This window comes from Papaver somniferum, chromosome 11 (genome assembly GCF_003573695.1).
Source record: "Papaver somniferum cultivar HN1 chromosome 11, ASM357369v1, whole genome shotgun sequence".
Taxonomy (NCBI): Eukaryota; Viridiplantae; Streptophyta; class Magnoliopsida; order Ranunculales; family Papaveraceae; genus Papaver; species Papaver somniferum.
This window is the reverse complement of record NC_039368.1, coordinates 32876747-32898948: the sequence shown is the minus strand read 5'-3', so window position 1 is coordinate 32898948 and position 22202 is coordinate 32876747.

Sequence of the window (22202 nt, the reverse complement as noted above, 5' to 3'; positions counted from 1 at the left end):
CGGGATTCTATCTGCCAAGAAGTGGTAGCTTGCATCGAATGCGAATGCTCCCCCCTTTACTTCCAAGTAGCGCGCTTTCACGACTTCGTGATACAAAAACAAGCTTACATTTGTTAGTGGTGTTTCTTTGGAAGATAACGCAACATGGGGTATGTAAAAAAAACCACAAAATTACTTACAAATTATGCAATGGACAAGGTGAAGGGGCAAGCGTTAAAAATCAGAGATTGGGGAGCTAAAAAAACAAGTATCGCATTTTCGATGACTAGGTGTCTTTCATGGATGGCTTGAACACTTCTTGCGTTAGGATTTCCAAATTCTTGGATAAGTTTGTTGTGTACTTTAACCCATAAGGTTGTTGAATCCTCTCTTTCGGAGGATTGACGTCTAAGCCGATTTTTCGCATACCATGCTTTCGTGATTGCCAAATATTCCGCGGAGTCGAATGATGCCATTTCTTGTATGTATATGTATGAAATGAGTAGCTGTGGAGTATATGGAGTGAGGGGAATAAAATGATCAATTTTGGGGCAAATGGGGTCCAAGGGTGAGGTTTCTATTTATACAGAAAGTCATAAACAACTATTTTTTTGAAAAACGTGTAATAATTTGAAATAATCGGTCTTTTAGAAGGACTATAAAATCCGATTGTGTTTATATGCCACAAGGAATCGGTATTTCTTGCGACCAAAGTAAACCGATTAGAGTCATTTTAAATTTTGAATTTTCACCGACACTAATTGGTTTATATATTTCCATATGTGATCCGATTCTATAACATCCAGAAAGATTGGCCTGCATAATCGGTTTATAATGACATATCGAGTAAACTGATTCTTGACATGTCAAGCTAGAATTACAGAGCAACACATAATTATAATTAAAGCTTCAAGTTCAACACAGATATCATCCAAAATAAAAACCTTAAAAGAGTGTTAAGAACTTAAAATAACCACAAGTCTTGTAAACTTAAACTTTTAATATCTAAAACTTAAACATAAGACGTAAACAACAGGAGCACCGGCACCAGCATCACCACCATCAGCAGGAGCGCCAGCACCAGCAGCACCACCATCAGCAGGTGCACCAGCACCATCATCACCACCATCAGCAGGAGCACCAACATCACCACCATCAGGAGCAGCAGCTTGTGCTTCAGCCATTAGTTCCCACATATCTTGCATTTCTGCATGGACCTCCCTCCCAGATGAAATCATGTTTCTCCTCATTCTGGCGAAGGTGATGACCTCAATAAGCTCTTCAAGTGAAAGCTTATCAGTCAATGCCAGAGCTTTTTCAAGCTGGGTTTCAGCTCCGAATGCAAACTTGTATAGGTTCCTCACCGGCACTCTTTTTGGTTGCCTCAAGATATCCTCCACGGTTAAATCGCGATTGTAGAATGGTAGGTGTCCGAAGTCCATTCTACACAAAAAATAAACAAAAATCAAGTTAAAAATCGCTACATAAAGAAATATATGTAACCCGATTCTGAAGAGACCACTAAAATCGGTTTATGTGGTACATGTATAAAATCCGATTCTGAAAGAAAGATGAAAAGACTATATTAATCGGATTATACATGTTACATATATAAAACGATTCTGGCGATGTATTTTCATATTTCATTTCTAAGCCAGAATCGAATAATGTTAATCCTAATGTAAACCGATTACTGTGCATGCTCTTCATGGTCGAAAAAAAATCAAGAATCAGTTTATTCGATAGGTCAATAAAAACCGATTTTGGGTGTAATCAGAGTTTTGATTTGTCAAAAACGATGATTTAAAGATGTAAATCAATAAGATAATAAGATGGGTTGATGGATATTTACCTTCTTCTTGATTGGATCGAAGATCGTCGGAGTAGAGGTTGAAAAAAAAATCGATTAGGGTTTTGAGAATTTGGAAATTAAGTTTATGATAGAAATGGAAAGATTTTTTAGGTTTAGATTTTTTTGATTTTGGATTTACTGAAAATAGAAAGATTAGAATTTATATGAGTGAGTTTTAGAAATTAATGTGGGAGTAAATTAGTATTTTTATAAGGTTTGGATGCCTAGAGTAATTTGGGGTGTGAGAAGGAAAAACCTATATGCCCCAATTAAGTGGTCTAGGCCCCAATTTTAGCCAGGCATGGAAAAACACATCTGATTTTAATATCAATTTTATATTTATCTTCTTTAATTTTTTTATTCTACATGACCTCTAAGTTTGGTCCAAGTTTAATATTGGTATACTAAAGGAGCATTAAGATTCCTCGGGATTCGTGAAAATACTACTGCCAGAGCAATTATTTTGCACCGCTGAATTGGGGGTCCTGGAAAATAATTGGGTGCCCCTAGCTACAGGACAAAAAAGATCATGAAATAGTAATTAGAGGTTATCCCTTATCCCCATTCTTTTTAAATGACTAAACTACCCCTAATCATTAGTGGTAATTAGTAATTAAGTTAAGTTAATTAATTGGTAATTAAATTAGTTAGATTAAAATATGATTTAAGGAATAAATTTTGATAATTGGAAAATTGTGTTTTTGTGTTGGAGAGAGGAACAAAGTGAGTTTTGGAGGAAAATTTAGGTTATTTGAAATGAGTGATTCTAGTGGAGGAAATGATGTAGGTGAAGATTCAAACAACATACATGATTGTGTTGATGGTGAGATTGTCTCAACTAATCCTATGGATTGGATGTTTGATGAAGAGATGTTAATAGAGGAAGCTTTGATAATTGTTGCAAATGAAGATCCTTTTGCTCAAAATGAAGGAACCAATGCTCAAAATGAAGAACCCAAATCTCAAAACAATCAGGTAAATTTCCTATATTCTTTAAATTGTCTGAATGGTGCTCCAAGTGGTCGATTCATGGTCGATATGGAACTACTCAGAGTGAGGGTCGTTAAGTCGAGAGTATAATTAACTAACGACCCTTTAGAGTCGTCAGTGAATTGGCACATAAATAAACGACTCCAATCTTCAGTTATGAAAAATCGTCAATAAAGTTTGCAAACATTGACAACTCCAATCTGCATTTATGAAAAATCGTTAACCAAGTTTGAAAAAGATGACGACTCCATATTTTATGTCATCTAGAGTCATTAACTCAATATATTTAGAACCCAGCGACTAGAAACCTTTTACTCTCTGTAGCTACCACTCTAAGGGTCGTCAGTTTAGCATTACTATATACGGACGACCCTTTCATATTAAACGAGAGTCGTTGTTCCATACGTCTCTAATATCGACGACTCAAACTTTTTTTTTTTAATAATTTCAGATTTCATAGAACCATTTCATTGAATCTTAAAAGTCATACACCTTTCATAGGATAAAATGCAATACATGATTACGATGCACTTCTACACTCAATTATAAAGCATGTAATTAACATGGTTCCTGTTGGGGTTTTGTTCCGTATACAAAACTATAGGGCTGAAATTGGACTTTAGGTGACATTTTTTGAAGCAGAAATAGTGATCTAATGCTGTGAAAACCGTGGCTAAAGGGTAATTTCGGGTTTGGAATGTCTACAGGTTTGTTTGGATTAGGAAACTTGTATGACGGTTTGGAGGAGTATTTTCCAAGTTTAGGATTTTCTAATTAAGGTGTGAGTCTATTTTTAGGAGTCCTAAGACTTGGGAAGCAAGGATTTGTCTACTATATAAGAGGGCTTATATTGTGAGTAGAAATTCATTCTCTTGTAGAATCCTCTCTTTATGAGAGTATTTGGGTTACAACCGTTTTGTCCTACAATGGTTGGTGATGGTGCAAAATATTTGTAAGAAGAGTGACTTGTAGTGAGAACGGGTATGGGAGAAATCTAGGGTTTCTAGGGTTCATATGGGGGAAGCTAGAACTCATGATGTTCTTCATGTTCTTGTCTAAAGTCGAAGCAACCATGGCGGTGGAGGTTTATGGAAGAAGAAGAATAAAGGAAGAGGAAAACTCTTCGCAATATGTCTTATTGTTTCTAACGTTTAGCGCTAGTGGGTTATATAACTAGTTGATTATATGATGTGTGACGATGTAATAACTTGTTATGATAATGAAGATTCTCGGGGTGGTTTTGGCCGTGGATGTAGCCTACAAAAGGTGAACCACGTAATATTTGTGTCGTGTGTGATTTTATATTATCGTATTTATCATTTATTCGTGCTAGTATTATCTGATCATGTTAATCTAAAGATGTAAGTGGAGGATTCGAGCTAGTTATCTAAAGTAAGATGTTTCGTGGAACTGACTTCTACGGAAACATGCTTGTTCGAGATTAACATAACCTCGGTTTCTCGACAAGTGGTGCGGTGAAGGTGGATAAAGATGACAGTGATTTGGTAATTTGAACAAGAGATCTCAAAGAAGAGAAAATATTGGTTCGTAGCGGAATGATATAGATTGTGAAGATGATGAGTAATTCAAGACCGAACAAAGAATATGACGATATCAAGAAAGACTCGACAACTTTGCTTGATGTGACTATGATTCGTGTTGAAGGTGTTTTCTTTGCAAGAGAAGATCGTTTGTGGGCTCAACTGGCGTCTGCAAATATGGTCAGGAGAATGTTTTGAATCATGATGGTGCTAAGTGACAATCGTTTATACACAATATATGAAGTTTGTAGCACGTTTTGTCTACAGGGAGGATGACTCAAGATTTTTGGTTCTTGGAGTTGGTGAAATCCGTCTGGAATTGTTTGATGGCTAAGATCAAATAATGTCAAGTATTAGAGATGTGTCGAAGAAGAAGTATTCTACTAAGGTGGGATAATGAGTGGTCATGGCGACGAAGTAGTTTGATGCAAGTCATGCAGAAACTTATATAAATTATATGAAGAAGTTGTTTGTGGTGATGCTAGAAGATCGACAAATAGCGATTCTGGTGGTGCAAGTGCAAAGGAGGAATTTGGCTTAGGTGGTGGTTCAAGCTGAAAGTACAAGACAATTTTGATTCGTGCTAGTGATGATATCCGAGAGGATGACCTCATAAAAGGTGGTAAACATTCATGCCTTGCTGGAGTGAAGACGATGGTTTTGTTCACGTCACAAAAGGTGGTGATTGTTGGGGTTTTGTTCCGTATACAAAACTATAGGGCTGAAATTGGACTTTAGGTGACAGTTTTTGAAGTAGAAATAGTGATCTAATGCTGTCAAAACCGTGGCTAAAGGGTAGTTTCAGGTTTGGAATGTCTACAAGGTTTGTTTGGATTAGGAAACTTGTATGACGGTTTGGAGGAGTATTTTCCAAGTTTAGGATTTCCAAATTAAGGTGTGAGTCTATTTTTAGAAGTCCTAAGACTTGGGAAGCAAGGATTTGTCTACTATATAAGAGGGCTTTTATTGTGAGTAGAAATTCATTCTCTTGTAGAATCTTCTCTTTATGAGAGTGTTTGGGTCACAACCGTTGTGTCCTACAATGAATGGTGATGGTGCAAAATCTTTGTGAGAAGAGTGACATGTAGTGAGAACGGGTATGGGAGAAATCTAGGGTTTCAAGGGTTCATATGGGGGAAGCTAGAACTCATGATGTTCTTCATGTTCTTGTCTAAAGTCGAAGAAACCATGGCGGTGGAGGTTTATGAAAGAAGAAGAATAAATGAAGAGGTAAACTCTTCGCAATATGTCTTATTGTTTCTAACGTTTAGCGCTAGTGGGTTATATAACTAGTTGATTATATGATGTGTAACGATGTAATAACTTGTTATGATAATGAAGATTCTCGGGGTGGTTTTGGCCGTGGATGTAGCCTACAAAAGGTGAACCACGTAATATTTGTGCCGTGGGTGATTTTCTATTATCGTATATATCATATATTCATGCTAGTATTATCCGATCATGCTAATCTAAAGATGTAAGTGGAGGATTCGAGCTAGTTATCTAAAGTAGGATTTTTCATGGAACTGACTTCTATGGAAACATGCCTGTTCGAGATTAACGTAACCTCGGTTTCCCGACAAGTGGTACGGTGAAGGTGGATAAAGATGACAGTGATATGGTAATTCGAACAAGATATCTCAAGGAAGAGAAAATCTTGGTTCGTAGCGGAATGATATAGATCGTGAAGATGATGAGTAATTCAAGACCGAACAAAGAATAGGACGATATCAAGAAAGGTTCAACAACTTTGCTTGATATGACTATGATTCGTGTTGAGGTGTTTTCTTTGCAAGAGAAGATCGTTTATTGGTTCAACTTGCGGCTGCAAATATTGTCAGGAGAATGTTTTGAATCATGGTGGTGCTAAGTGACAATCGTTCATACATAACATATGAAGTTTATAGCACGTTTTTTCTACATGGAGGATGACTCAAGATTGTTGGTTCTTGGAGTTGGTTAAATCCATCTGGAATTGTTTGATGGCTCAGATCAAATAATGTCAAGTGTTAGACATGTGTCGAAGAAGAAATATTCTACTAAGGTGGGATAATGAGTGGTCATGGCTACGAAGTAGTTTGATGCAATTCATGCAGAAACTTATATAAATTATATGAAGAATTTGTTTGAGGTGATGCTAGAAGATCGACAAATAGCGATTCCGGTGGTGCAAGTGCAAATGAGGAATTTGGCTTAGGTGGTGGTTCAAGCTCAAAGTACAAGACAATTTTGATTCGTGCTAGTGATGATATCCGAGAGGATGACCTCATAAAAGGTGGTAAACATTCAGGCCTTGCTGGAGTGAAGACGATGGTTTTGTTCACGTCACAAAAGGTGGTGATTGTTAGGGTTTTGTTCCGTATACAAAACTATAGGGCTGAAATTGGACTTTAGGTGACAGTTTTTGAAGCAGAAATAGTAATCTAATGCTGTCAAACCGTGGCTAAAGGGTGGTTTCGGGTTTGGAATGTCTACAATGTTTGTTTGGATTATGAAACTTGTATGACGGTTTGGAGGAGTATTTTCCAAGTTAAGGATTTCCTAATTAAGGTGTGAGTCTATTTTTAGGAGTCCTAAGACTTGGGAAGCAAGGATTTGTCTACTATATAAGAGGGCTTATATTGTGAGTAGAAATTCATTCTCTTGTAGAATCCTCTTGTTATGAGAGTGTTTGGGTCACAACTGTTGTGTCCTACAATGGTTGGTGATGGTGCAAAATCTTTGTGAGAAGAGTGACTTGTAGTGAGAACGGGTATGGGAGAAATCTAGGGTTTCTAGGGTTCATATGGGGGAATCTATAACTCATGATGTTCTTCATGTTCTTGTCTAAAGTCGAAGCAACCATGGCGGTGGAGGTTTATGGAAGAAGAAAAATAAATGAAGAGGTAAACTCTTCGCAATATGTCTTATTGTTTCTAAAGTTTAGCGCTAGTGGGTTATATAACTAGTTGATTATATGATGTGTGACGATGTAATAACTTGTTATGATAATGAAGATTTTCGGGATGGTTTTGGCCGTGGATGTAGCCTACAAAAGGTGAACCACGTAATCTTTGTGCCGTGTGTGATTTTCTATTATCGTATTTATAATATATTCATGCTAGTATTATCCGATCATGCTAATCTAAATATGTAAGTGGAGGATTCAAGCTAGTTATCTAAAGTAGGATGTTTCATGGAACTGACTTCTATGGAAACATGCCTGTTCGAGATTAACGTAATCTCGGTTTCCCGAAAAGTGGTGCGGTGAAGGTGGATAAAGATGACAGTCATTTGGTAATTTGAACAAGAGATCTCAAAGAAGAGAAAATCTTGGTTCGTAGCGGAACGATATAGATCGTGAAGATGATGAGTAATTCAAGACCGAACAAAGAATAGGACGATATCAAGAAAGATTCGACAACTTTGCTTGATGTGACTATGATTCGTGTTGAGGTGTTTTCTTTGCAAGAGAATCGTTTGTGGGTTCAACTGGCGGCTGCAAATATTGTGAGGAGCAAGTTTTGAATCATGGTGGTGTAAAGTGACAATCGTTCATACACAACATATGAAGTTTGTAGCACGTTTTGTCTACATGTAGGATGACTCAAGATTGTTGGTTCTTGGAGTTGGTGAAATCCGTCTGGAATTGTTTGATGGCTCAGATCAAATAATGTCAAGTGTTAGACATGTGTCGAAGAAGAAGTATTCTACTAAGGTGAGATAATGAGTGGTCATGGCGACGAAGTAGTTTGATGCAAGTCATACGGAAACTTATATAAATTATATGAAGAAGTTGTTTGTGGTGATGCTAGAAGAATGACAAATAGAGATTTCGGTGGTGCAAGTGCAAAGGAGGAATTTGGCTTAGGTGGTTTTTCAAGCTCAAAGTACAAGACAATTTTGATTCGTGCTAGTGATGATATCCGAGAGGATGACCTCATAAAAGGTGGTAAACATTCATGCCTTGCAGGAGTGAATACGATGGTTTTGTTCACGTCACAAAAGGTGGTGATTGTTGGGGTTTTGTTCCGTATACAAAACAATAGGGCTGAAATTTGACTTAAGGTGACAGTTTTTGAAGCAGAAATAGTGATCTAATGCTATCAAAATCGTGGCTAAAGGGTAGTTTCGGGTTTGGAATGTCTACAAGGTTTGTTTGGATTAGGAAACTTGTATGACGGTTTGGAGGAGTATTTTCCAAGTTTAGGATTTCCAAATTAAGGTGTGAGTCTATTTTTAGGAGTCCTAAGACTTGGGAAGCAAGGATTTGTCTACTATATAAGAGGGCTTATATTGTGAGTAGAAATTCATTCTCTTGTAGAATCCTCTCGTTATGAGAGTGTTTGGGTCACAACTGTTGTGTCCTACAATGGTTGGTGATGGTGCAAAATCTTTGTGAAAAGAGTGACTTGTAGTGAGAACGGGTATGGGAGAAATCTAGGGTTTCTAGGGTTCAAATTGGGGAATCTATAACTCATGATGTTCTTCATGTTCTTGTCTAAAGTCGAAGCAACCATGGCGGTGGAGGTTTATGGAAGAAGAAAAATAAATGAAGAGGTAAACTCTTTGCAATATGTCTTATTGTTTCTAACGTTTAGCGCTAGTGGGTGTAACTAGTTGATTATATGATGTGTGACGATGTAATAACTTGTTATGATAATGAGGATTTTCGGGATGGTTTTGGCCGTGGATGTAGCCTACAAAAGGTGAACCACGTAATCTTTGTGCCGTGTGTGATTTTCTATTATCGTATTTATAATATATTCATGCTAGTATTATCCGATCATGCTAATCTAAATATGTAAGTGGATGATTCAAGCTAGTTATATAAAGTAGGATGTTTCATGGAACTGACTTCTATGGAAACATGTCTGTTCGAGATTAACGTAACCTCGGTTTCCCGAAAAGTGGTGCGGTGAAGGTGGATAAAGATGACAGTCATTTGGTAATTTGAACAAGAGATCTCAAAGAAGAGAAAATCTTGGTTCGTAGCGGAACGATATAGATCGTGAAGATGATGAGTAATTCAAGACCGAACAAAGAATAGGACGATATCAAGAAAGATTCGACAACTTTGCTTGATGTGACTATGATTCGTGTTGAGGTGTTTTCTATGCATCGTTTGTGTGTTCAACTGGCGGCTGCAAATATTGTGAGGAGAATGTTTTGAATCATGGTGGTGTAAAGTGACAATCGTTCATACACAACATATGAAGTTTGTAGCACGTTTTGTCTACATGGAGGATGACTCAAGATTGTTGGTTCTTGGAGTTGGTGAAATCCGTCTGGAATTGTTTGATGGCTCAGATCAAATAATGTCAAGTGTTAGACATGTGTCGAAGAAGAAGTATTCTACTAAGGTGAGATAATGAGTGGTCATGGCGACGAAGTAGTTTGATGCAAGTCATACGGAAACTTATATAAATTATATGAAGAAGTTGTTTGTGGTGATGCTAGAAGAACGACAAATAGAGATTCCGGTGGTGCAAGTGCAAAGGAGGAATTTGGCTTAGATTATGGTTCAAGATCAAAGTACAAGACAATTTTGATGCGTGCTAGTGATGATATCCGATAGGATGACCTCATAAAAGGTGGTAAACATTCATGCCTTGCAGGAGTGAATATGATGGTTTTGTTCACGTCACAAAAGGTGGTGATTGTTGGTGTTTTGTTCCGTATACAAAACAATAGGGCTGAAATTGGACTTTAGGTGACAGTTTTTGAAGCAGAAATAGTGATCTAATGCTATCAAAATCGTGTCTAAAGGGTAGTTTCGGGTTTGGAATGTCTACAAGGTTTGTTTGGATTAGGAAACTTGTATGACGGTTTGGAGGAGTATTTTCCAAGTTTAGGATTTCCAAATTAAGGTGTGAGTCTATTTTTAGGAGTCCTAAGACTTGGGAAGCAAGGATTTGTCTACTATATAAGAGGGCTTATATTGTGAGTAGAAATTCATTCTCTTGTAGAATCCTCTCTTTATGAGAGTGTTCGGGTCACAACCGTTGTGTCTTACAATGGTTGGTGATGGTGCAAAATCTTTGTGAGAAGAGTGACTTGTAGTGAGAACGGGTATGGGAGAAATCTAGGGTTTCAAGGGTTCATATGGGGGAAGCTAGAACTCATGATTTTCTTCATGTTCTTGACTAAAGTCGAAGCAACCATGGCGGTGGAGGTTTATGGAAGAAGAAAAATAAATGAAGAGGTAAACTCTTCGCAATATGTCTTATTGTTTCTAACGTTTAGCGCTAGTGGGTTATATAACTAGTTGATTATATGATGTGTGACGATGTAATAACTTGTTATGATAATGAAGATTCTCGGGGTGGTTTTGGCCGTGCATGTAGCCTACAAAAGGTGAACCACGTAATCTTTGTGCCGTGGGTGATTTTTTATTATCGTATATATCATATATTCATGCTAGTATTATCCGATCATGCTAATCTAAAGATGTAAGTGGAGGATTCGAGCTAGTTATCTAAAGTAGGATGTTTCATGGAACTGACTTCTATGGAAACATGCCTGTTCGAGATTAACGTAACCTCGGTTTCCCGACAAGTGGTGCGGTGAAGGTGGATAAAGATGACAGTGATTTGGTAATTTGAATAAGAGATCTCAAGGAAGAGAAAATCTTAGTTCGTAGCGGAATGATATAGATCGTGAAGATGATGAGTAATTCAAGACCGAACAAAATATAGGACGATATCAAGAAAGATTCGACAACTTTGCTTGATGTGACTATGATTCGTGTTGAAGGTGTTTTCTTTGCAAGAGAAGATCGTTTGTGGGTTAAACTGGCATCTGCAAATATTGTCAGAAGAATGTTTTGAATCATGGTGGTGCTAAGTGACAATCGTTCATACACAACATATGAAGTTTATAGCACGTTTTGTCTACATGGAGTATGACTCAAGATTGTTGGTTCTTGGAGTTGGTTAAATCCATCTGGAATTGTTTGATGGCCCAGATCAAATAATGTCAAGTGTTAGACATGTGTCGAAGAAGAAGTATTCTGCTAAGGTGGGATAATGAGTGGTCATGGCGACGAAGTAGTTTGATGCAAGTCATGCAGAAACTTATATAAATTATATGAAGAATTTGTTTGTGGTGATGCTAGAAGATCGACAAATAGCGATTCCGGTGGTGCAAGTGCAAATGAGGAATTTGGCTTAGGTGGTGGTTCAAGCTTAAAGTACAAGACAATTTTGATTCGTGCTAGTGATGATATTCGAGAGGATGACCTCATAAAAGGTGGTAAACATTCATGCCTTGCTGGAGTGAAGACGATGGTTTTGTTCACGTCACAAAAGGTGGTGATTGTTGGGGTTTTGTTCCGTATACAAAACTATAGGGCTGAAATTGGACTTTAGGTGACAGTTTTTGAAGCAGAAATAGTGATCTAATGCTGTCAAAACCGTGGCTAAAGGGTAGTTTCGGGTTTGGAATGTCCACAATTTGGATTAGGAAACTTGTATGACGGTTTGGAGGAGTATTTTCCAAGTTTAGGATTTCCAAATTAAGGTGTGAGTCTATTTTTAGGAGTCCTAAGACATGGGAAGCAAGGATTTGTCTACTATATAAGAGGGCTTATATTATGAGTAGAAATTCATTCTCTTGTAGAATCCTCTCTTTATGAGAGTGTTTGGGTCACAACCGTTGTGTCCTACAATGGATGGTGATGGTGAAAAATCTTTGTGAGAAGAGTGACGTGTAATGAGAACGGGTATGGGAGAAATCTAGGGTTTCAAGGGTTCATGTGGGGGAAGCTAGAACTCATGATGTTCTTCATGTTCTTGTCTAAAGTCGAAGAAACCATGGCGGTGGAGGTTTATGGAAGAAGAAGAATAAATTAAGAGGTAAACTCTTCGCAATATGTCTTATTGTTTCTAACGTTTACCGCTAGTGGGTTATATAAATAGTTGATTATATAATGTGTAACGATGTAATAACTTGTTATGATAATGAAGATTCTCGGGGTGGTTTTGGCCGTGGATGTAGCCTATAAAAGGTTAACCACGTAATCTTTATGCCGTGTGTGATTTTCTATTATCGTATTTATCATATATTCATGCTAGTATTATCTGATCATGCTAATCTAAAGATGTAAGTGGAGGATTCGAGCTAGTTATCTAAAGTACGATGTTTCATGGAACTGACTTCTACGGAAACATGCCTGTTCGAGATTAACGTAACCTCGGTTTCCCGAAAAGTGGTGCGGTGAAGGTGGATAAAGATGACAATGATTTGGTAATTCGAACAAGAGATCTCAAGGAAGAGAAAATCTTAGTTCGTAGCGGAATGATATAGATCGTGAAGATGATGAGTAATTCAAGACCAACAAAATATAGGACGATATCAAGAAAGATTCAACAACTTTGCTTGATGTGACTATGATTCGTGTTGAGGTGTTTTCTTTGCAAGAAAAGATCGTTCATGGGTTCAACTGGCGGCTGCAAATATTGTCAGAAGAATGTTTTGAATCATGGTGGTTCTAAGTGACAATCGTTCATACATAACATATGAAGTTTGTAGCACGTTTTGTCTACATGGAGTATGACTCAAGATTGTTGGTTCTTGGAGTTGGTTAAATCCATCTGGAATTGTTTGATGTCCCAGATCAAATAATGTCAAGTGTTAGACATGTGTCGAAGAAGAAGTATTCTGCTAAGGTGGGATAATGAGTGGTCATGGCGACGAAGTAGTTTGATGCAAGTCATGCAGAAACTTATATAAATTATATGAAGAATTTGTTTGTGGTGATGCTAGAAGATCGACAAATAGCGATTGCGGTGGTGCAAGTTCAAATGAGGAATTTGGCTTAGGTGGTGGTTCAAGCTCAAAGTACAAGACAATTTTGATTCGTGCTAGTGATGATATCCGAGAGGATGACCTCATAAAAGGAGGTAAACATTCAGGCCTTGCTGGAGTGAAGACGATGGTTTTGTTCACGTCACAAAAGGTGGTGATTGTTAGGGTTTTGTTACGTATACAAAACTATAGGGCTGAAATTGGACTTTAACTGACAGTTTTTGAAGCAGAAATAGTGATCTAATGCTGTCAAACCGTGGCTAAAGGGTAGTTTCGGGTTTGGAATGTCTACAATGTTTGTTTGGATTATGAAACTTGTATGACGGTTTGGAGGAGTATTTTCAAAGTTTAGGATTTCCTAATTAAGGTGTGAGTCAATTTTTAGGATTCCTAAGACTTGGGAAGCAAGGATTTGTCTACTATATAAGAGGGCTTTTATTGTGAGTAGAAATTCATTCTCCTGTAGAATCCTCTCTTTATGAGAGTGTTTGGGTCACAACCGTTGTGTCCTACAATGGTTGGTGATGGTGCAAAATCTTTGTGAGAAGAGTGACTTGTAGTGAGAACGGGTATGGGAGAAATCTAGGGTTTCAAGGGTTCATATGGGGGAAGCTATAACTCATGATGTTCTTCATGTTCTTGTCTAAAGTCGAAGCAACCATGGCGGTGGAGGTTTATGGAAGAAGAAAAATAAATGAAGAGGTAAACTCTTCGAAATATGTCTTATTGTTTATAACGTTTAGCGCTAGTGGGTTATATAACTAGTTGATTATATGATGTGTGACGATGTAATAACTTGTTATGATAATGAAGATTTTCGGGATGGTTTTAGCCGTGGATGTAGCCTACAAAAGGTGAACCACGTAATCTTTGTGCCGTGTGTGATTTTCTATTATCGTATTTATCATATATTCATGCTAGTATTCTCCGATCATGCTAATTTAAATATGTAACTGGAGGATTCGAGCTAGTTATCTAAAGTAGGATGTTTCATGGAACTGACTTCTATGGAAACATGTATGTTCGAGATTAATGTAACCTCGGTTTCCCGACAAGTGGTGCAGTGAAGGTGGATAAAGATGACAGTCATTTGGTAATTCGAACAAGAGATCTCAAGGAAGAGAAAATCTTGGTTCGTAGCGGAATGATATAGATTGTGAAGATGATGAGTAATTGAAGACCGAACAAAGAATATGACAATATCAAGAAAGATTCGACAACTTTGCTTGATGTGACTATGATTCGTGTTGAGGTGTTTTCTTTGCAAGAGAAGATCGTTCGTGGGTTCAACTGGCGGCTGCAAATATTGTCAGGAGAATGTTTTGAATCATGGTGGTGTAAAGTGACAATCGTTCATACACAACATATGAAGTTTGTAGCACGTTTTGTCTACATGGAGGATGACTCAAGATTGTTCGTTCTTGGAGTTGGTGAAATACGTCTGGAATTGTTTGATGGCTCAGATCAAATAATGTCAAGTGTTAGACATGTGTCGAAGAAGAAGTATTCTACTAAGGTGAGATAATGGGTGGTCATGGCGACGAAGTAGTTTGATCCAAGTCATACGGAAACTTATATAAATTATATGAAGAATTTGTTTGTGGTGATGCTAGAAGATCGACAAATAGCGATTCCGGTGGTGCAAGTGCAAAGGAGGAATTTGGCTTAGGTGGTGGTTCAAGCTCAAAGTACAAGACAATTTTGATTCGTGCTAGTTATGATATCCGAGAGGATGACCTCATAAAAGGAGGTAAACATTCAGGCCTTGCTGGAGTGAAGACGATGGTTTTGTTCACGTCACAAAAGGTGGTGATTGTTAGGGTTTTGTTACGTATACAAAACTATAGGGCTGAAATTGGACTTTAACTGACAGTTTTTGAAGCAGAAATAGTGATCTAATGCTGTCAAACCGTGGCTAAAGGGTAGTTTCGGGTTTGGAATGTCTACAATGTTTGTTTGGATTAGGAAACTTGTATGACGGTTTGGAGGAGTATTTTCCAGTTTTAGGATTTCCTAATTAAGGTGTGAATCTATTTTTAGGAGTCCTAAGACTTGGGAAGCAAGGATTTGTCTACTATATAAGAGGGCTTATATTGTGAGTAGAAATTCATTCTCTTGTAGAATCCTGTCTTTATGAGAGTGTTTGGGTCACAACCGTTGTGTCCTACAATGGTTGGTGATGGTGCAAAATCGTTGTGAGAAGAGTGACTTGTAGTGAGAACGGGTATGGGAGAAATCTAGGGTTTCAAGGGTTCATATGAGGGAAGCTATAACTCATGATGTTCTTGTCTAAAGTCGAAGCAACCATGGCGGTGGAGGTTTATGGAAGAAGAAAAATAAATGTAGAGGTAAACTCTTCGCAATATGTCTTACTGTTTCTAACGTTTAGCGCTAGTGGGTTATATAACTAGTTGATTATATGATGTGTGACGATGTAATAACTTGTTATGATAATGAAGATTTTCGGGATGGTTTTGGCCGTAGATGTAGCCTACAAAAGGTGAACCACGTAATCTTTGTGCCGTGTGTGATTTTCTATTATCGTATTTATCATATATTCATGCTAGTATTATCCGATGATGCTAATCTAAATATGTAAGTGGAGGATTCGAGCTAGTTATCTAAAGTAGGATGTTTCATGGAACTGCATTCTATGGAAACATGCCTGTTCGAGATTAACGTAACCTCGGTTTCCCGACAAGTGGTGTGGTGAAGGTGGATAAATATGACAGTCATTTGGTAATTTGAATAAGAGATCTCAAAGAAGAGAAAATCTTGGTTCGTAGCGGAACGATATAGATCGTGAATATGATGAGTAATTCAAGACCGAACAAATAATAGGACGATATCAAGAAAGATTCGACAACTTTGCTTGATGTGACTATGATTCGTGTTGAGGTGTTTTCTTTGCAAGAGAAGATTGTTCGTGGGTTCAATTGGCGGCTGCAAATATTGTCAGGAGAATGTTTTGAATCATGGTGGTGTAAAGTGACAATCGTTCATACACAACATATGAAGTTTGTAGCACGTTTTGTCTACATGGAGGATGACTCAAGATTGTTGGTTCTTGGAGTTGGTGAAATCCGTCTGGAATTGTTTGATGGCTCAGATCAAATAATGTCAAGTGTTAGACATGTGTCGAAGAAGAAGTATTCTACTAAGGTGAGATAATGAGTGGTCATGGCGACGAAGTAGTTTGATGCAAGTCATACAAAAACTTATATAAATTATATGAAGAAGTTGTTTGTGGTGATGCTAGAAGATCGACAAATAGTGATTCCGGTGGTGCAAGTGCAAAGGAGGAATTTGGCTTAGGTGGTGGTTCAAGCTCAAAGTACAAGATAATTTTGATTCGTTCTAGTGATGATATCCGAGAGGATGACCTCATAAAAGGTAGTAAACATTCATGCCTTGCTGGAGTGAATACGATGGTTTTGTTCACGTCACAAAAGGTGGTGATTGTTGGGGTTTTGTTCCGTATACAAAACTATAGGGCTGAAATTGGACTTTAGGTGACATTTTTTGAAGCAGAAATAGTGATCTAATGCTGTCAAAACCTTGGCTAAAGGGTAGTTTCGGGTTTGGAATGTCTACAAGGTTTGTTTGGATTAGGAAACTTGTATGACGGTTTGGAGGAGTATTTTCCAAGTTTTGGATTTCCTAATTAAGGTGTGAGTCTATTTTTAGGAGTCCTAAGACTTGGGAAGCAAGGATTTGTCTACTATATAAGAGGGCTTTTATTGTGAGTAGAAATTCATTCTCTTGTAGAATCCTCTCTTTATGAGAGTTTTTGGGTCACAACCGTTGTGTCCTACAATGGTTGGTGATGGTGCAAAATCTTTGTGAGAAGAGTGACTTGTAGTGAGAACGGGTATGGGAGAAATCTAGGGTTTCTAGGGTTCATATGGGGGAAGCTAGAACTCATGATGTTCTTCATGTTCTTGACTAAAGTCGAAGCAACCATGGCGGTGGAGGTTTATGGAAGAAGAAAAATAAATGAAGAGGTAAATTCTTCGCAATATGTCTTATTGTTTCTAACATTTAACGCTAGTGGGTTATATAACTAGTTGATTATATTATGTGTGGCGATGTAATAACTTGTTATGATAATGAAGATTCTCGGGGTGGTTTTGGCCGTGGATGTATCCTACAAAAGGTGAACCACGTAATCTTTGTGCCGTGGGTGATTTTCTATTATCGTATTTATCATATATTCATGCTAGTATTATCCGATCATGCTAATCTAAAGATGTAAGTGGAGGATTCGAGCTAGTTATCTAAAGTAGGATGTTTCATGGAACTGACTTCTATGGAAACATGCCTGTTCGAGATTAACGTAACCTCGGTTTCCCGACAAGTGGTGCGGTGAAGGTGGATAAAGATGACAGTGATTTGGTAATTTGAATACGAGATCTCAAAGAAGAGAAAATCTTGTTTCGTAGCGGAATGATATAGATCGTGAAGATGATGAGTAATTGAAGACCGAACAAAGAATATGACGATATCAAGAAAGATTCGACAACTTTGCTTGATGTGACTATGATTCGTGTTGAAGGTGTCCTCTTTGCAAGAGAAGATCGTCCGTGGGTTCAACTGGCATCTGCAAATATTGTCAGGAGAATTTTTTGAATCATGGTGGTGCTAAGTGACAATCGTTTATACACAACATATGAAGTTTGTAGCACGTTTTATCTACATGGAGGATGACTCAAGATTGTTGGTTCTTGGAGTTGGTGAAATCCGTCTGGAATTGTTTGATGGCTCAGATCAAATAATGTCAAGTGTTAGACATGTGTCGAAGAAGAAGTATTCTACTAAGGTGGGATAATGAGTGGTCATGGCGACGAAGTAGTTTGATGCAAGTCATGCATAGACTTATATAAATTATATGAAGAATTTTTTTATGGTGATGCTAGAAGATCGACAAATAGAGATTCCGGTGGTGCAAGTTCAAAGGAGGAATTTGGCTTAGGTGGTGGTTCAAGCTCAAAGTACAAGACAATTTTGATTCGTGCTAGTGATGATATCCGAGAGGATGTCCTCATAAAAGGTGGTAAACATTCATACCTTGCTGGAGTGAAGATGATGGTTTTGTTCCGTATACAAAACTATAGGGATGAAATTGGACTTTAGGTGAAAGTTTTTGAAGCAGAAATAGTGATCTAATGCTGTCAAAACCGTGGCTAAAGGGTAGTTTCGGGTTTGGAATGTCTACAAGGTTTGTTTGGATTAGGAAACTTGTATGACGGTTTGGTGGAGTATTTTCCAAGTTTAGGATTTCCAAATTAAGGTGTGAGTCTATTTTTAGGAGTCCTAAGACTTGGGAAGCAAGGATTTGTCTACTATATAAGAGGGCTTATATTGTGAGTAGAAATTCATTCTCTTGTAGAATCCTCTATTTATGAGAGTGTTTGGGTCACAATCGTTGTGTCCTACAATGGATGGTGATGGTGCAAAATCTTTTTGAGAAGAGTGACGTGTAGTGAGAATGGGTATGGGAGAAATCTACGGTTTCTAGTGTTCATATGGGGGAAGCTAGAACTCATGATGTTCTTCATGTTCTTGTCCAAAGTCGAAGAAACCATGGCGGTGGAGGTTTATGGAAGAAGAAGAATAAATGAAGAGGTAAACTCTTCGCAATATGTCTTATTGTTTCTAACGTTTAACGCTAGTGGGTTATATAACTAGTTGATTATATGATGTGTGGCGATGTAATAACTTGTTATGATAATGAAGATTCTCGGGGTGGTTTTGGCCGTGGATGTATCCTACAAAAGGTGAACCACGTAATCTTTGTGCCGTGTGTGATTTTCTATTATCGTATTTATCATATATTCATGCTAGTATTATCCGATGATGCTAATCTAAATATGTAATTGGAGGATTCGAGGTAGTTATCTAAAGTAGGATGTTTCATGGAACTGACTTCTATGGAAACATGCCTGTTCGAGATTAACGTAACCTCGGTTTCTCGACAAGTGGTGCGGTGAAGGTGGATAAAGATGACAATCATTTGGTAATTTGAACAAGAGATCTCAAAGAAGAGAAAATCTTGGTTCGTAGCGGAACGATATAGATCGTGAAGATGATGAGTAATTCAAGACCGAACAAAGAATAGGACATTATCAAGAAAGATTCGACAACTTTGCTTGATGTGACTATGATTCGTGTTGAGGTGTTTTCTTTGCAAGAGAAGATCGTTCGTGGGTTCAACTGGCGGCTGCAAATATTGTCAGGAGAATGTTTTGAATCATGGTGGTGTAAAGTGACAATCGTTCATACACAACATATGAAGTTTGTAGCACGTTTTGTCTACATGGAGTATGACTCAAGATTGTTGGTTCTTGGAGTTGGTGAAATCCGTCTGGAATTGTTTGATGGCTCAGATCAAATAATGTCAAGTGTTAGACATGTGTCGAAGAAGAAGTATTCTACTAAGGTGAGATAATGAGTGGTCATGGCGACGAAGTAGTTTGATGCAAGTCATACAAAAACTTATATAAATTATATGAAGAATTTGTTTGTGGTGATGCTAGAAGATCGACAAATAGCGATTCCGGTGGTGCAAGTGCAAAGGAGGAATTTGGCTTAGGTGGTGGTTCAAGCTCAAAGTACAAGAAAATTTTGATTCGTGCTAGTGATGATATCCGAGAGGATGACCTCATAAAAGGTAGTAAACATTCATGCCTTGCTGGAGTGAATACGATGGTTTTGTTCACGTCACAAAAGGTGGTGATTGTTGGGGTTTTGTTCCGTATACAAAACTATAGGGCTGAAATTGGACTTTAGGTGACAGTTTTTGAAGCAAAAATAGTGATCTAATGCTTTCAAAACCTTGGCTAAAGGGTAGTTTCGGGTTTGGAATGTCTACAAGGTTTGTTTGGATTAGGAAACTTGTATGACGGTTTGGAGGAGTATTTTCCAAGTTTAGGATTTCCAAATTAAGGTGTGAGTCTATTTTTAGGAGTCCTAAGACTTGGGAAGCAAGGATTTGTCTACTATATAAGAGGGCTTATATTGTGAGTAGAAATTCATTCTCTTGTAGAATCCTCTCTTTATGAGAGTGTTTGGGTCACAATCGTTGTGTCCTACAATGGATGGTGATGGTGCAAAATCTTTGTGAGAAGAGTGACGTGTAGTGAGAATGGGTATGGGAGAAATCTACGGTTTCTAGTGTGTATATGGGGAAATCTAGAACTCATGATGTTCTTCATGTTCTTGTCTAAAGTCGAAGAAACCATGGCGGTGGAGGTTTATGGAAAAAGAAGAATAAATGAAGAGGTAAACTCTTCGCAATATGTCTTATTGTTTCTAAAGTTTACCGCTAGTGGGTTATATAACTAGTTGATTATATGATGTGTAGCGATGTTATAACTTGTTATGATAATGAAGATTCTCGGGGTGGTTTTGTCCGTGGATGTAGCCTATAAAAGGTTAACCACGTAATCTTTATGCCGTGTGTGATTTTCTATTATCGTATTTATCATATATTCATGCTAGTATTATTCTATCATTCTAATCTAAAGATGTAAGTGGAGGATTCGAGCTAGTTATCTAAAGTAGGATGTTTCATGGAACTGACTTCTGTAGAAACATGCCTGTTCGAGATTAACGTAACCGCGGTTTCCCGACAAGTGGTACGGTGAAGGTGGATAAAGATGACAGTGATTTGGTAATTCAAACAAGAGATCTCAAGGAAGAGAAAATCTTGGTTCATAGAGGAATGATATAGATCGTGAAGATGATGAGTAATTCAAGACCGAACAAAGAATAGGACGATATCAAGAAAGATTCAACAACTTTGCTTGATATGACTATGATTCGTGTTGAGGTGTTTTCTTTGCAAGAGAAGATCGTTCATGGGTTCAACTGGCGGCTGTAAATATTGTCAGGAGAATGTTTTGAATCATGGTGGTGCTAAGTTACAATTGTTCATACATAACATATGAAGTTTGTAGCACGTTTTGTCTACATGGAGGGTGACTCAAGATTGTTGGTTCTTGGAGTTGGTGAAATCCATCTGGAATTGTTTGATGGCTCAGATCAAATAATGTCAAGTGTTAGCCATGTGTCGAAGAAGAAGTATTCTGCAAAGGTGGGATAATGAGTGGTCATGGCGACGAAGTAGTTTGATGCAAGTCATGCAGAAACTTATAAAAATTATATGAAGAATTTGTTTGTGGTGATGCTAGAAGATCGACAAATAGCGATTCCGGTGGTGCAAGTGCAAATGAGGAATTTGGCTTAGGTGGTGGTTCAAGCTCAAAGTACAAGACAATTTTGATTCGTGCTAGTGATGATATCCGAGAGGATGACATCATAAAAGTTGGTAAACATTCAGGCCTTGCTGGAGTGAAGACGATGGTTTTGTTCACGTCACAAAAGGTGGTGATTGTTAGGGTTTTGTTCCGTATACAAAACTATAGGGATGAAATTGGACTTTAGGTGACAGTTTTTGAAGCAGAAATAGTGATCTAATGTTGTCAAACCGTGGCTAAAGGGTAGGTTCGGGTTTGGAATGTCTACAATGTTTGTTTGGATTAGGAAACTTGTATGACGGTTTGGAGGAGTATTTTCCAAGTTTAGGATTTCCTAATTAAGGTGTGTGTCTATTTTTAGGAGTCCTAAAACTTGGGAAGCAAGGATTTGTCTACTATATAAGAGGGCTTATATTGTGAGTAGAAATTCATTCTCTTGTAGAATCCTCTATTTATGAGAGTGTTTGGGTCACAACCGTTCTGTCCTATAATGGTTGGTGATGGTGCAAAATCTTTGTGAGAAGAGTGACGTGTAGTGAGAACGGGTATGGGAGAAATCTAGGGTTTCTAGGGTTCATATGGGGGAAGCTAGAACTCATGATGTTCTTCATGTTCTTGACTAAAGTCGAAGCAACCATGGCGGTGGAGGTTTATGGAAGAAGAAAAATAAATGAAGAGGTAAACTATTCGCAATATGTCTTATTGTTTCCAACGTTTAACGCTAGTGGGTTATATAACTAGTTGATTATATGATGTGTGGCGATGTAATAACTTGTTATGATAATGAAGATTCTC